Raw genomic sequence first — 17,842 nt, 5'->3', positions numbered from 1 at the left:
TTAAGTAAATTGCATTAATTCTTATGGGAACCAACACAATAAAATATACCTTGAATAATACCATATAAAATGTATACCAATCATATGATCAAAATTAAATACAAAAGCAGAGAAAAAAGTCACTTGTGACTTAAGTCTTATTACATAGCTTCACAAAACAAAACTTTTTTATGTAGCGTTGACAATCTACATACTAGGATTTAACGCTGTTTGCTTTCAGCTTCGTTAGATCCTGAGAAAGATCAACAAATTAGCATATGAAGCTTGTATCATGTATAAATATCCAGGATATTTATACATTCGATAGAAGTTCATACACCAACTGTCTTGGTCTATATTTAATCCAAAGATTAATATTTAATTTAATAATTTAATTAATAGCAAAAGTTTATTTATTAAACAGAAGACTTAATGGAATCCTTGCTTATTCAATAACCAAATATACACCATTCTGTGTTTCATTTTAAAGAAGAGTCAGGTTTAAAAGTTAAGAATTTATTACTAACAATTTAAAGATGACAATGTAAAAATGACAATTTATCACAGCTTTGATATTAAAACTTGGTATTAAAAGCAGCCTGTGTCTGTGTGACGCCCACAAAGTGTGGTCACATAATTTTGTTAAAGTATTTAGTGGTGTAATTTAGTAAAAGTAATAAAATAAGAATAGGAAAGTGTGGGGTGCAATACCGAGGTTCTCCACAAGGTGGCGGGGGGATGCGAGACGGCTAGTGGAGCGCTGTGTCCCATCTACTGTTATTCGGGAGCAGCAGTTCACAGAAACCACTCCATTCTGATGTCTCTGTCTCTTTTTTTTTTTTTTTTTTGCATTTCAGGCACCCGGACGTTCCCTCAATAATTTATATTTAAGCTGTTAGTGGGGATTGTGCCGGCCCGATACCTGCAACAGTTTTTGGTGGCCTGTACGGGGAGAGTACCGGTGAGCCCTGAAGAGATCTGCAACGAACAGAGAGACCAGACCAGACTGAGGGTACCCAATCGAGCGGCTGCGGAGAGAGAGAGAGACCTGTCCAGGACGAAGAGTGAAGAGAATTCCGAACGTGTGTGACCAGGGGAGAGGAAGAAGAAAAGTGGGACAGCCATGGCGGACGGTGAGAGGAGAAGCCTGGTGCGGAGCATCAGGAGAGGCCTGCTCACGCTTCCACAAGAGAAACTGTTTGAACTTGCTAAGTCACTTGGGTCCATACCAGGAGCAGAGCCATCGCGTCTGACGTCAGAGGATGAGGAAAGTTGTTTTCAGTACATCAGCGATGTTATAAACAGCGAAGAAATGGTAGAGTCAGAAGATGCAGGATTGTCACATCTGTTGGAGCTGCAGGATGTGATTGAACAACTACTTCAGAGTAACGAGGTGTCGGTGAAAATAGTCAGAGAGGAATTTGGGACTTCTTTAGATAAACAGCTAGAAGACACAGAGGGGAGCCAGAGAAATGACGCTGATTTTTCTGACAATGGTAGGGTAGACAGCACTGGGAATCAAAAGGGGGATCTAAATAATACAGAAATGCAGGCGCTACTTAGTAGTTACGAGGAGTTGAGCAAAAAAATAACACAGTTTCTTCCCGTTCTTACTCCCCAGCCTACACTTCCTAAATCGCTTGACAGGGTCAAAAATCGTGAATGCCTAACCCAGGAGAAAGTAGTGTCGCTTAAGGACCTTTCATATCTTCATAGGAGAGAGTTTAAAATTCAGGGTGGCCAGATCGGAGATCAGGGGTCTGACATCAGTTATAATCACCTTTGCCGGCAGATTGAGGAAGGATTTAAAGAACAGTTTAGCAATACTGAAATAGTGCGAGCTGTGTTAAAAGTAATTAAACCCGGCAATTTCAAGGATATGTTAATGAATAAGGATGAACTGACCGTGAGTGAACTGAAAGATTTCCTACATTCTCATCTTGGTGAACAGAACTCTACTGAATTGTTCCAAGAGTTGATGTGTGCGAGACAAAATGATAATGAAACACCCCAACAATTTCTATATCGAGTAATAGGTCTAAAACAAAAGATTTTATTAGCTTCAAAACATCTTACCACTGATGTAAAATACTCACCCAGTACGGTTCAAGATGTGTTCCTCCATACCATATACCAGGGGCTGGGGCAAAAATACAGTGACGTTCGGAGGGAACTAAAACCGTTATTAGCTAACGCTTCAGTGGCTGATGAAACAATACTCAAACATTTAAAAAAAATGATGAGCGATGAGAGCGAAAGACAGCGGCGGTTAGGCCAAATCACTCGACACAAAAATGTACATGCCCAGAGCACAACAGCAGAGATAAAGGCTTCACAAAATGTCCCTGTAAAGCCTGATAGCTGCACAACCAAGCAACCGGATAAGAAAACAGACATGATACAAGAGCTTGTGGAGAAAGTTGAAAAGTTGACGAGTTTAGTAGAGCATTTGCAGTCACAACAGTTACAGCAGACAGGTCGGGGAGCAGCAAGTGGACCAAATTACCAAAGACCGAAACGACATGGGTGCGCTACGTGTCTGTCGGAGCAAAAGACTGATTGCCCGCACTGCTTTTACTGTGGGGAAGAGGGACACCGAGCAGTGGGTTGTCTGAAGAAGCTGACACGTCAGGGAAACTGGAGTCGGTCTCTGTCGAGGGACGAACAGTGACCGGATCTCCCTCAACGTCCCAACCTGCAAGGAGGAAAGGCAGCAGCGGAGAAAATGGGCGACAAGTTGAAAACAAACATGTTGACGTGTTGGCGGCAACCTCACCCAATGTAAGGGGTGAAAAACTAGCAAAACTGATTGGAAAAAAAGCACTGACCAAGTGTAATCTAAATGGCTTAGCGATCAGTGCATTACTAGATACTGGGGCCCAAGTGAGCATTATTGATAAAGACTGGAAAACCAAATATCTGCCAGACATGGACATAAGGCCAATCCATGAGATATTGGATGAAGAAGATGGCCTAAAACTGTATGCTGTAAATGGCGACAGTCTCCCCTTTGAGGGATGGGTAGCCATAACAGTGAACCTCCTGGGGAATGTTGATCCAAGCTTGTCAATCACAGTACCTTTTCTCGTCAGCAGCTTTACTCTGGAAAGGCCAATATTGGGATTCAACGTACTGGAGGAAGTGATTCAGAAGCAACCCGAGAGACTTGTCCCCACGATAATAAGCCTTCTCCACAACGCCCTATCAATCCCAGCTGAAAAAGCAGAACTTCTAGTGGACTTTATTCAAGCAGGAACTTCCATCGATCCCAACGAGAGGCTACGCACCGGCAGATGTGTGACAAATATCCAGGCAGGTCAAGTTGCATGGGTTAAATGCTATGTCCCCTCAAACATGAACTCATTAGAAACGGTTTTCCTTTTCGAACCTGATGAGAGTAACGAACGTCTTGCTGAACTAGACATGGGTGAGGGGCTGGTCGAGGTACACCACACCAAGCACCCCTACGTATTAGTACCTCTGGGGAACAACACGAAACACCCAGTGACATTACCGAGAAAAACATCTCTGGGGAGGATTCAGAGTTTTGACAAAGTGGTGGAAATACACTCACCTAGAGAGGTGGAGGAACCTGAACCCACGATGACAGTTTGCAATGTGTCCAATACAGTCAATAACTCACCATCGTGGCAGCCCCCAGTGGATCTCAGTCATCTGACAACTGAGCAACAAGAGAAGGTTAACAAAATGTTGTGTGAAGAAGCTGGTGCATTTGCTCAAGGTAGTACCGACATCGGATGCATTCCTACTTTGCAGATGTCAATTCATCTCAGTGACAACATTCCGGTTCAGAGAGCCTACTCCTCAATACCAAAACCGCTTGTTAAGGAAGTGAAGGATTACATACAGGAATTGTTGGTGAAAGGGTGGATTATAAAATCTAAATCCCCTTATGCAGCCCCAGTTGTCTGTGTGAGAAAAAAGGATGGCAGTTTACGGTTATGCATTGACTATAGACTCCTGAACAAGAAAACCGTTCCTGACCGACATCCCCTTCCCAGGATACAGGATTTGACAGATTCTCTCGGTGGTTATGCGTGGTTCAGTATCCTAGACCAGGGAAAGGCATATCACCAGGGTTTTGTGGCTGAGGGATCCCGGCAGTTTACGGCCTTTACCACTCCTTGGGGTCTGTACGAGTGGGTCCGAGTCCCTTTTGGACTGACCAACGCTCCAGCCGCCTTCCAACGCAGTATGGAAGAGATGCTAGGTCCCCTCCGAGACGAATGTTGCATTCCTTATTTGGACGATATATTGTGTTATGCCAAAACATTTGATGAACATGTAGAATGCCTCCGAAAGGTGCTGCGTGCCCTACAACAACATGGAGTGAAGCTACGACCAGAAAAATGTGAGTTGTTCAAAAGCGAAGTGAGGTACGTGGGGAAGATCGTGTCCGCTGAAGGCGTAAAGATTGACCCGCGCGACCTTGAAGCTGTGAAAACACTCACATCAAAAACACCTGAGACTGTGGGGGATGTACGTAAATTAACAGGGTTCTTGGGGTATTACCGCACATACATCCAGGATTTCTCCAGGATAGCTGGGCCAATCTATAAGTTATTACAAACCAAGTCAAGCACAGTGTTAAATTCTGTTGCTAGGAAGGACAGCAAACGTACTCAGCGCCATTCAAAAGAGCCTGTTATATGGACTAGTATGCACCAAGAAGCCTTGGAAAACCTAGTTACTCTCCTCACAAGCTCACCGGTACTAGCCTACCCCGATTTTAATTTGCCTTTCACATTGCACACTGATGCATCAGATAAGGGATTGGGAGCCGTCCTTTACCAAAATCAAAATGGCAAGTTACGTGTAATAGGCTATGGATCACGGACTTTGACACAAGCGGAACGTAACTACCGGTTACATAGTGGAAAGTTGGAGTTTCTCGCATTGAAATGGGCCGTATGCGAGAAGTTCAGAGATTATTTGTATTACGCAACCCATTTCACCATTTACACAGATAACAATCCCCTGATTTACATTATGAGCACAGCAAAACTTAATGCCGTTGGGTACAGTTGGGTGGGGGAACTCTCTGATTTCCGATTTGACATAAAATATCGGCCTGGGAAAGCTAACACAGATGCAGATACATTATCACGGTTACCACTGGACATGGAGGAGTACATGCCTGAGTGTACAGAGACTTTTTCAGATGAGGCGGTTCGGGCTACATGGGACGGGAGTCAGATCGCTCAGGAGAAGGATGTTGCTTGGATCGCCATCCTCAACGCGACGGCTGATGAGACCCCACCTATACTGACTGCCAACCTCCCGAACATCAGTCACAGTGAGTTGGTGAAAGCCCAGCGGGAGGATCACAACATCAACCAGGTGATAAGACTGAAAGAGTCACAAACCAAGTTAACAGATGAAGTACGGAGGACAGTGGGTAGAACAGCTCAGAAGATGCTACATGAGTGGACAAAGCTGTGTCTGGAGGACGGTCTCCTGTTCCGGAGGACAGGAGATAGGAAACAGTTAGTTCTCCCTGAGAAATATCGGAAGTTGGTCCTACAACAACTACATGACAAAATGGGGCATGTGGGTACCGAAAGGGTACTGCATCTAGCCAGGGAGAGGTTCTATTGGCCATTCATGGCAAAAGAGGTCGAGTTGTATATCACCCAGAAATGCTCTTGTATTATGTCAAAAAAACCTGTTACGCATGTCCGTGCCCCCATGGGTAGTATAGCCACCAGCTGTCCTTTAGAGCTGGTGTGTGTCGACTATTTACACTTGGAAAAAAGTGTGGGAGGATATGAGTACATCTTGGTTGTCGTCGACCACTTTACAAGATTTGCTCAGGCTTATGCTACAAAAGACAAAAGTGGACGCACAGCCGCTGGGTGTATTTTTCAGGATTTCATTCCCCGGTTTGGGTACCCACAGAAAGTACATCACGACCAGGGGCGGGAGTTCGAGAATGAACTGTTTAAGACACTTCAAAATCTGTCTGGGGTGGGTCATTCCCGCACGTCCCCTTATCACCCGCAAGGTAACCCCGCTGAGAGGTTCAACAGAACCATTTTACAAATGTTAAGAACTCTACCTGATGAAGGAAAGCGGCGGTGGAAGGATCATCTGGCTCATGTAGTGCACTCATATAATTGTACACGCCATGAAGCCACTGGATACTCGCCTTTTTTTTTGATGTATGGACGAAATCCCCGCTTGCCGGTGGATTTGTTATTCGGACTACCAGAAGACAGAGAAACATATTCACCTAAGGGTTTTGCCGAGAAATGGGCAAAACGTATGGCGGAAGCTTACCGTATCGCCGGTGAACACAGTAAGAAGTCCAGCGCAAGGGGGAAAATAGAGTATGACAGGAAAGTGAAGGGAGTCATGTTGCAAACAGGAGATCGGGTCCTAGTGAGAAACCTCAGTGAACGTGGAGGGCCTGGCAAGTTGAGATCCTATTGGGAAAAGACTGTTTACATCGTGACAGGACAAATAGGCCAAAACCCAGTGTACACTGTCCAGCCTGAGAGCGGAGACAACAAGAGGACGCGTACTCTGCATCGTAATCTCCTGTTGTTAGTAAATGACCTACCGGTTGAGGGGTGTGACTCCATGGAAAAATCTAAGAGGAGTACAAACCCGCGAGCAAGGAGAGTACTCAGGAAGGGAGCTGTCCACACAAATGAACAAATGAGGGACAGTCAGGATGCAGAGAGTGACTCTGAGGAAGAACACTGTTCAGGGTACTGGCTTAGAATACCAAGGGGTGACCAACCACTGACACATCAGTCAGGAGCAGGACAGGAGGACACACAGAGGTTGACGGACGAAACAGAAGTGCATTTAAAAGAGGAGGTGTCATCTGGAACCCGCTGCTCATTGGGAAAAGCAGGGGAGGATCTCACGTTACCTCATGTACAGGAGGAGGAGTCAATTGTAGCCGGGAAAGATGGACTTACTATTGACCATGCAGAGGAGGAACTGGGAGACAATCTCATGTCTGACCAGGACCAACAGGTGGGACCCACAGAGGTCAGAAGGTCGACGCGAGATCGAAGACCACGTCAGGTGTTCACTTATGATTTCCTGGGTCAGCCGTCACTGTACACACAGGCAACCGTTAGTGTGATTGACAACAAGCCCCATCACTCACCTGTCATTACAAATACGTACCCAACTGTGACTTACCTTCCAGCCATGGGCATACCATACTTACCTAGTACTACTTACTTATCACCGATTATGGGTCCGAAAAACCCTTACCAAACTCAGGTATTTACGCAGCCTTTGTTATTCGTTCATTAAAGGGTGACTGTGTTAAGGACCGCTAAAATCTGTAAATATGTGAGAAAGAACTGCAATTTTTAGTTATGGGAAGATTTCTTTTGTTTGCCGGAGAGAGTGTGACGCCCACAAAGTGTGGTCACATAATTTTGTTAAAGTATTTAGTGGTGTAATTTAGTAAAAGTAATAAAATAAGAATAGGAAAGTGTGGGGTGCAATACCGAGGTTCTCCACAAGGTGGCGGGGGGGATGCGAGACGGCTAGTGGAGCGCTGTGTCCCATCTACCGTTATTCGGGAGCAGCAGTTCACAGAAACCACTCCATTCTGATGTCTCTGTCTCTTTTTTTTTTGCATTTCAGGTTAGTAAAGTGCACCCAAGCATACAAATCCACCTATATGAGGTGCGCCATGAGTTTATAAATGTAGTGACGGTTGATAGCTTATGCTAAAGGTTCAGTTATAGAGTTAATTGGACGTACATAGCCGTTAACGTTTTATGCCCATAGTCTAGCCTCACAGGCAAATAGCTCAACTGGTAAGGTTGTGAGCTATCCTAGCTTGAATGGGTTTAATAGAAATTTATATGTTCAACAAATGTTTAATTGATAGAAGGGTGCTGAAGTAGGTTTAGTTATTGGAGTTTAATGTTGTTTCGGGTCAAAAGAGTGCTTCTTGTAGCAACGGCTAGGTCACACTGGTGAATATGAATGTTTGATTGTGCATTGTCTTGTAGCCAAGCCTAAATGTTAATGAGGTTGTGGAAACTGTAAGGGAAAATGACTGAATACTGGTTTAGTGGAAATGAAGGAAAAGTGAATACATACACATGTAATGTAAAAGGGAATATATTATCCTGAGAAAAGATAATTAAAGATTCGGGAGCAGCAGTTCACAGAAACCACTCCATTCTGATGTCTCTGTCTCTTTTTTTTTTGCATTTCAGGCACCCGGACGTTCCCTCAATAATTTATATTTAAGCTGTTAGTGGGGATTGTGCCGGCCCGATACCTGCAACATCTGGGTGAAAACTAAAATGGAATGCGTGTGTTTGGAAGCATGAAGGGAATCTCAGAAGGTTCCTATCAGAGAGAGAAACGCGTTCTGGGTGAGAGTTGTTTTGCAGCTAACCAAGTTGTTTCTTAGAGAGAACAGCATGCAGACGCCATCTGTCGCAAGTGTCTACCTCACCCACTCAGGAGGCCCCGATGGATCCGAGATGTCAGGTGGAGATGATGAATCCCCAAGCACGAGGTTGGTAGAAGGACCTTGGTGCAACCAAATCAGTCCTGAGATGTCTCCGGGTCACAACGACTGATGAAACTGGTTGCGTCTAAAAAAAAATCAATAACTCTGAAGGAGTTTGCGTCAGCTGGTGCAGGTGGCGTTTATTCGGAGCGATCCTATTGGCGCGACAGAACAGCTTAGTGAGGCTTCGGGCGGCCGACCCTTGTCCCCTGGGACTCTCGTGCCAGGGAGAGAATTTGGTTGGTTCAGAACTGAAGTTGAACTGAGGAGTTTTTGGTTTTATTAAAACTCAGGACACGCCGTCTCAGAGATAGAAAGCTTTGGTTATGGAGCAAAGACGTGTGTGAGGTGCAGTTACCTTTAACCTGAATTCAGTGTCCTGCATGGTGTGTACACATGAACATGACCTTCTGGTTACTGATCAAACATTACTGATTATCATAAAAAATAATAATTATTAACCAAAGAATAATAATTCATTTCAGTAATTAAATACATTTATAATGAACCATGATGATTATTTATGACGATTATTTCTGAACCTTGTAATAAACAGTGAAAAGAGTTTATTAAAAATGATTATTTTAAATCTTGAAGTGTCCTTCATCTTGGGCTGGAAAAGCAGACAGATAAACGGCAGTCAGATTAAAGATGATTTTAGCAGACTTTACGTCTCCTGTGATGGATAATCTGTGGACAAAGTACAGCTTGACCTAGCTGGGGAAGTGTGACCTTTGGGTCACAAATGAGGCCATTCATGTCGCTACATTTATTATTATTACAATAAATAATTCCCAATACATAGTTTAACTTTTTCATTTGAGGTCATGCCCAATGAAAGATGTATCTTATAAGATTTTTATGAACAAACACTTTGTTCATTATTAAGGTCTTTAAAAACCTTAAGATGAATAAGTATGTCTTGACAAACCAGCAGGTGTTGTAACAGTACTGTTTAAAGTGACAGTTATTCTTTGCAGTTAAAACATGCACAGTTTGCTAAAGAATTGGGAGCATTAGTGGTGTTTAGATAGATATGAAAGTCTGGATTTCATTCTAAATATGGCAAACACTTTGCTTAAGACTGATTGTCCCCATCTCTTGTGCAGCTTGCTTCCATTCCCGCCATCGTCCCTTACAGGAAGTAGTCTGGCGTACGTCTCGTCACGTGGGGCTCTCCTCTGCGTGGTGCTGGGTCAAACTGTAAGCTACAAAAAAATAAGTTAAAAAAATTGACAATCATCTTTATTAATATTATTTATTAATGTTTTCAGATTTCTGCAGACCTCTTCTAAACTTTACTTACAAGGAGTATTTCAATGTGTCATCCAGTTCCATGATGGCTGCCTGGTTTCCACAACGATAACAATCGTTCGGTGCACTGAAGATTGTCACTACATTGCGATCATGACACCAGTTATATTCCTAGACCAGGAGATTAGGTACGTATGTAAGAGCAATGACCCTGTTTCCACTAAAGTTAAAATAAGTGTGTTGCATCATTCACTATTGTAACAAATTATGTACCTTTAGAAACTGAGGAAACCAATGATCTTACAAAGTATGTAGGACTTTTCCATTCAGTTCCACATAAAAGCTTAACTTAATAAATTGTTTAAGGTTTCATCTGTTCTATTATTCTTTAATTATAAACTACTTGTTTTCAGCAGTTTAACAGGAAGATTCAGAGGTGTGCTGCCATAGGATCCCTGGTTTTAACAACACGTTTGTTTATTGTGCTTTTCTCCATATCACAGAACACCATCATGAAAAACATCTCCAGATGTTGTCTGGAAGGCAGCCTGCATTAGTCTGAACATACTTTATTCTTCAGCTCACTTTTCTCCTTCATGAAGAAGCAAATCACCCATGATGTGCACGAATGCATCACGACAGATGCTGGGGTTTGATCTGAGAGTTGATGATCTCTTTTCTTTTGGGGCCAGAGCATCAATATTCATAAACACTTAGTATAAGTTCGGTCTTGTTTATCAATCAATCAATCAAAGCTTTATTTATAAAGCGCCTTCCGCAACCCTGTCAGGAAGCCCAAAGCGCTGAACATGGTACAGTTGCAAGCAAATATAGTGAAAAAATCAACAAAAAAAGAAATTCAAATTACAAAATACAAAATGGAAATTATAAGATAGATGAACCATTCTGGTAAAGGACAAATGAGTGAAACACATTTGGATTGAGTGGATGGATTGAGTGTACCAATGAAAACTGTGGAATGGATTCAACATAATAGAGGGCCAAAATCAAACATGTTCTGGAAACGCCAAGCGGAGGAGGTGTGTTTTTAGGTGATTCTTAAAGACTGGCAGAGAAGGGGACAGCCTAACTGAGGGTGGCAACTGGTTCCAGAGTAACGGTGCTAGGACTGAGAAAGCCCGGTCCCCACGGGTACGACACCTAGACCGAGGGACAGCGAGCAGGCCTTGGTCAGAGGAGCGCAGAGCGCGTGATGGGGAGTGTCTTTTCAGGAGTGTGGCTAGATAGGGGGGAGCACTACCCTGGAAGAAATGATAAACAAAGACGAGTATTTTGAATTGTGCTTTATGTGTTCTTTATAACCTGAATAGGTCTAGAAAGTGTCTTTTTCTCTCCACTTCATCACATAACTGTAATATTGTTTTCATCTCTATTACAAGATAAGAATTAAAAATAGCTAATTTATTCATCTCTGTCAAATTCCTTTGCGTCGTCTCAAATTTATAATGGTTTAAATGACTCAGAAACATTTTAGAAAACCCCTTCAGTGAATAAAAGTGTACCTCCATCACCAGCTGGTGGGCTCTGGAAACCAAAGTTAAGCCATTTGCATGATTGAAAGTCTCAGAAATGTCCTGTCTGAATGTATAACCGGCACCACGGGGTGAGATTCCCCAACCACCGCGGTCATCTGGGTCTGACCATAACAAGTCACACATTGGACCCTAAACGAGTTGGATTTAAAACTTCGGTTATTTATTGGGGTAATTATGTCCAGCAGACCTTTTAATTTACTTACTTTGTTTAAAGAGAAGACAATGCATATTTATGAACAGTAATACAACTGTAAATATGCCTGATTGTAGCCTTAGGCTAATTTCTCTCTGCAGTCCTCTGGCAGGTTAATGTTAAAAGAGATAAGACAGACAACAATATATATTTAGAAAAAACAGTTAGGAACATATTTTACGAAAAAGACAAGAGTAAAAACAAATAAAAGTGTCATCTAAGTGGCCTAATGAAAGATTATTCAAATCACACTGCTTGACTACCACACCAACAAACAATCTCTTGAGCTGTTATGAGGTCTGAGTTTGAATGAATCTGGGTGTGTATGAACTGTGTTTACCTCATGTGGAACCTCCTGCAGGCGATCCAGCGCTCTGATGTGTTCCAGCGTGTCTATTGAAGGAGACAACCCTCCATGGAGGCAGAAAATCTTCAAAAACAGAGAAGAAATAAATCAAGAATCACTGAGATGCAAGAATTCATTCCAGATCTCGACACACAACTGTACCTGGTTATCTACGAGTGCAGTGAGAGGCAGATAGTCAAACAGGTCTGTGAAGTTCTTCCAGACGTTGGCATTTCCATATTTTCTTAGACACTCGTCATAAAAGTCGTACACTTGTGTGATCTGTCTACTCTCGTGATTTCCTCTGAGGATTGTGATTTGTTCAGGAAACCTTACCTAAACTAATAAAAGGGTGCATTTATTTACAATAATCCTGCTTCATAATGACATTGAGGGCTTGCTGTTTTCTAACAAATGCAAAAGTGGTTCTTTGGCGTTTATCTAAAATCCTTTACCAATAACACGTTTCAGACCTAAAGCAATTATGGGATCATCCGGATGTCGGACTGGCCAAACCACTGCACTTCCCAGGGACCTGCATTCAAAACACACTCACGTATTTATCAACAGAACGCCACTGGTGTGAGTTTCTCAGCTCAATAATATCAGAGAAGGAGAAACAGTCGGCTGCTACCACTTCTACTTTAGGACTAACTACTAGAGTCCCTATAAAAAACACCATTTGAAGTCACGGACAACAAAAGACATTTGGACCTAGAAAACGGTGATGGGTGTTTAGCCCCATCTCTTTTCCTCTGGCGTTGTGGGTTACTAGTTCTGGCAGAAGCGTCTCAGGGAAGATACCCGGGGTGGGGGGGTGGGGGGAAGGGGGTGAGTGTGCCATGGCCGTGTTTGTGCTCAAAGCTTGTTTGTAGATTTGCTGTAACAGCTTTAAAAGAGAAATACAATTTCTAAAATCAAAACAACAAAATAAAATTGCCCAATCTTTAAAGGTTTATTAAAGCAATGCTAAAGAGTTAACACTTTTAGCTAGCTTTAAAACTGGTTTCAGTGATTTTTCACAAACTCTTTAGCAGCTTCACATTGGACAGCACTCTGTATCCCTCTGCTGACCAGAAACTACGCTTAACGGTTTTCTATGTAAAATTTGAATACATATGTATTTATGTAAAATACATAAATAATCCCTTGAAAGTGAGAGCTGACCTGTTCTCTAGCGCCACCATCAGGCCAAACTGAAATCATCAGACCAAAGTTAAAATAAATGTATCTTGAAAAGTTTTCATACAAATCTTCTCATATTTTCTAACATTAATGATCACAAGATTATGAACCTTAATGGGTTTTGGTGATGATATGACCTTTCCTGCAGCGCCACCGTCAGGTCAAACTTTCAGTTTTAGAGTTAGTGTATCTTACAAATCTTTCATCCAAATCTTTACTAATTTAGGGTGCACATTCATGATTCTCACAGAATGAACCATAATGATTGATGTTGGCGACCCTGATGTTGGTGCCCCCCCCCCCCCCCCCCCTTTCCCTCTTGTAAACATATTTATTTCTTTTCATCTGTTTCTTGTCACATAGTTAGAAAGTCAAACTCTCCCCTCCTCTTTTTTATCCGGGCTTGGGACCGGCAGTGGCAGAGTTAGAGAGTTTTTTTTTGGTTTATGTTTTTTTGCTTTTATTTTAGTTTATGATTTTTTTTATTTCATTTTTTTTGCTTTTCATATTTTGTTTTTGTTTTTTGTGTGTTGAGGGATTACATGTTTGAAAGTTCACCCATCTCTGAAACAGAAAATCATAATGACAACATCAGGCAGAACATGGAACAGTGTCTATCCCCAGTCAAACTTTTAGTTTGCACTACTGTACACAGGATGTGTAGAGAGTGTGTGCATGCTCCTTGCAGACACATTTCTTGCATTTCAAACAGGTCATGCTAGTCTTAGAGTCATTGAGGGTGGGGCATACCTGGCACCTACCACGCTTCTTGCCTGCTGTTTGTGCCACTGGAGGAATTTGGGTGTTTGTTTCTGTCTGTATGTCTCTCACAACAACTACAGCAGCTGTTGATGCTCTTGGAAGGCACGGTCTTCTCTCAATCTGAGGTTTCTCCAGTGCATTACCAAGCTGCTCCAGGAAAATCATCCTTTGACTCAGTTTCTCCCCATTCCAGTCTTTGTTTATCTCTCGCCACATCACGAATGCATTGTATGCACTCACATCAATGATGTGGAAGAAGATGACAAGGGGCCAACAGGCAGTCATGAGTCGACAACCAACACATTCTCACTCCCAGCACGCCAAAAACAAACGCTTGGTCAGCCACCCTCCACGTCAGACCCCTGACGCCAAAAGAGCCCTTTTTCATTACTTATGTGCAAATAGGGGTTTTTCCCTTTTCTAACTGCAGATCCCAATGCAGCGTTACACTGACCCGATGGGATGTCAGCTGATGCGGCACCGAACCAGCTCATTTAACCGCACTTAAACCTTAACGTTTCACTATTTATAACCTTCCCCTCACCCTCATCCAACCTTAACCCTCTTGCTACCTAAAACGTTACTCTCACTGTGATCAAGCGTTTGTTCCCCATGCATTCTGACTCTAACAGTCAGAGTCTGACTGTGAATTTTCGTATTTGCCGCCCAAGGGGAACGTTAGAACATACCATCTGGCGAGGGGGAGGTTACAAATACCCTCTACTTTTAACCTCCACCGTGGTAGTTGAAACCTCCCCCTCGCGTTGGCTCGGTCCAAACTCGACCAATGACGAGGCAGCTCCCGCCGTTCACTTCATAGAACCGGCTTTTAGAGCGACCGACACATCACTAACGTGTTAGCTAGCAAGATGGTTAAGGTTAGGATAGGGGTGAGGGGAAGGTTAAATAAGAGGATAAGGTTAGGGTGAGGTACAATGAGCTTGTTTGTTGCCCTGGCTGCGGACATCCCATCACGTCAGTTTTACGCTGCATTGGGATCTGCAGTTAGAAAAGGGAAAAAACCCTTTTCGCACATAAGTAACGAAAAAGGGCACTTTTGGCGTCAGGGGTCTGAGGCGGAGGGCGGCTGACCAAGCGTTTGTTTTTGACGCGCTGGGAGTGAGAATGTGTTGCGACAGCTGTATGTGGCTGTGATCTTGGGGGTGGGGGTGGGGGGGTCTTGTTTATTTATCTAAACAGGGTCTTTGGGGAGGCAGTGGCTGGTTTAACTTCTCTGATTCATCCTGGACAGTGCTGCCCACTGCCACCAGGAGATGGGATGTCTTCTAATTAGCCTTTTCTGATTTGTTAGCAGGGAGGTTAGTTGCTAGGTTGTTTGTTTTTGTGCTGACGGAGACATCCCGGGGTTACAAATTTCTTGAAATGCCTCCACACAGAAACTTTTTCCAGTTTTTTTGTGTCTGAGTGTGGAGCATCTCTCTGGGACTCGAGGCTTTCTGCTAAATAGTCGTTTTCAGCAGGAAGACTCTTGTTTCCTTCTGCAGCGTCCACGTTCTGCTCACTGATCGTTTCGGTTTGCTGATCTGGATTAAAACGTTCAGTCTTTAGTCTCAAGATCAGATTTTGACTTTCCAGATTTGTAGTCAGTGACTCGAGTTCAGAGACTTGTTCCTTCAGGATTCCCAACTCTTCCTCATGCTGCTTTTTGCTTCTAAACAGATCTAACTGGAGGGTAACGACAACTTTACAGAGTTTCATTTCTTTTTCCTCCATCTGTTTTAGTTTGGTCATCAGATCATCATGACCTGCACTGACCACGTCTCTGTTTTGGGCGAGCTCAGTCTCCAAACCAAGTCTGATCTTCTGCTCGTCTCTAAGCTGGTTTTCCAGGCTCTCACACAGGCCAGATGTTTCCTGGAGTTGCTGGTACAGCTGGAGTCTGAGCTTCTGTTCGTTGGTGAAACCTGTTTCCAGGTTTTCACAGACGACAGATTTATCTTGGAGTTGATGTTTGACTCTCTCCAGCTGTTCAGCCAACTCCTGGTGAGAAGCAGCGTTCTCAGCTGTCAGGTTTTCCACGACCAGTCTGAGTTCTGAGTTGCTCTGAGTCAGATCTTTGATCTGCTCTTTAAGATCTGAATTCTCACAGACTATCGTCCTGTTAGAGTCCAGCTGAGCCTCGTAGCTAACTCTGAGCTGCTTCTCCATGTCCAGACTGCTGCTAAGTTCTTCACAGACTGACATTTTTTCATGGAGCAGCTGTTTAAACTTCTGCAGATCCTCACACATCTGGTCTGATTTAGTTTCTACAGCCTGACCACTTCTCAGCGTCTGACTGAGCTCCAAGTTCTTCTGTTTCAGATCTTTGATCTCCTTCTTGAGATTTCCGTTCATTGAACTCATTTGATCTTTAGTTTTTTTGAGTTCTTCCTCACAGGTCAGGCGGAGCTCGTTTTCTTTGTTCAAACGTTTCTCTAAATCTTCGCAGATTAGCTTCTTCTGTTTGAGCTGATGTTTAAAATCATTTCGCTCTTCCAGAAGTTTCATGTCTCTGTTCTTCAGATCCGTTTTAACGTTGTCCAGCATCTCAGAGAGGTCACTGTTCCTTTTCTTAAGATCTTTCATTTCCTTCTTATAGTTCTCGTTAACAGTGACTTTATGCTGGGCGTTCTTCTGCTCCTGGACACTAACGAGTCTGAACCGACGTTCTTGATCTAAATCTGTTTGCAGATTTTCGATGAAAACGTTCTTTTCTGAAAGCTGCTGCTTTAATTTCTCCAGCTTGTCAAGAAACTTCTTTTCTGCATTGATTTTCTCATCTTTTTCTCTGCTTAACATCGCTTCTAAGCCCAAATGTTGTTCCTCCAGTTTTTCAAAGTTCTCGATCAGATCGTTTCTCGAGACTCCAGAAAAACGAGACTCGTCTGTCTCACCTTTTAGATCCGAGCAGATTTCTTGTAAATCTTTATTCACGTTTTTCTGCTCCTGTAACTTCTTTTCTAAGGTCACCAGCTTTTGTTGCTGTTCAACCACACCGTTCTCCATTTCTTTAGTTTGCTCCTTGTAAAGCGCACATTGGTTCTCTGCAGCAGTCCTCTTCTCCTTCTCCTGATTAAAACAAGTATTTCTGTTCTGCAGTTTTTCTTTCAAATGATCCACTTGTTTCAAAAGGTCACAGATGACAGTTTTATCTTGGAGTTGATGTTTGACTCTCTCCTGCTGTTCAGCCAACTCCTGGTGAGAAGCAGCGTTCTCAGCGGTCAGGTTTTCCACGACCAGTCTGAGTTCTGAGTTGCTCTGAGTCAGATCTTTGATCTGCTCTTTAAGATCTGAATTCTCACAGACTATCGCCCTGTTAGAGTCCAGCTGAGCCTCATAGCTAACTCTGAGCTGCGTCTCCATGTCCAGACTGCTGCTAAGTTCTTCACAGACGGACATTTTTCCGTTCATTGAACTCATTCGATTTTTAGTTTCTTTGAGTTCTTCCTCACAGGTCAGGCGGAGCTCGTTTTCTTTGTTCAAACGTTTCTCTAAATCTTCACAGATTAGATTCTTCTGTTTGAGCTGATGTTTAAAATCATTTTGCTCTTCCAGAAGTTTACTCTCTCTGTATTTCATATCCGTTTCAACGTTGTCCAGCATCTCAAAGAGGTCACCACTCCATTTCTTAAGATTGTTCAATTCCTTCTTATAGTTCTCGTTAACAGTGACTTTATGCTGGGCGTTCTTCTGCTCCTGGACACTAACGAGTCTGAACCGACGTTCTTGATCTAAATCTCTTTGTAGATTTTCGATGAAAATGTTCTTTTCTGAAAGCTGCTCCTTTAAATTCTCCAGCTTGTCAAGAAACTTCTTTTCTGCATTGATTTTCTCATCTTTTTCTCTGCTTAACATCGCTTCTAAGTCCAAATGTCGTTCCTCCAGTTTTTCACACTGGTTCTCTGCAGCAATCCTGTTCTCCTTCTCCTGATTGAAACAAGTATTTATATTCTGCAGTTTTTCTTTCAAATGATCCACTTGTTTCAGAAGTTCATCAGTTTGGCTGCTTTTAAAATCAGCTAATTCCTGCTGAACCGTCTGAGGTC

The sequence above is a fragment of the Nothobranchius furzeri genome, chromosome 1 (assembly GCF_043380555.1).
Source record: "Nothobranchius furzeri strain GRZ-AD chromosome 1, NfurGRZ-RIMD1, whole genome shotgun sequence".
Classification (NCBI taxonomy): Eukaryota; Metazoa; Chordata; class Actinopteri; order Cyprinodontiformes; family Nothobranchiidae; genus Nothobranchius; species Nothobranchius furzeri.
Note: the sequence above shows the minus strand (reverse complement) of the source record.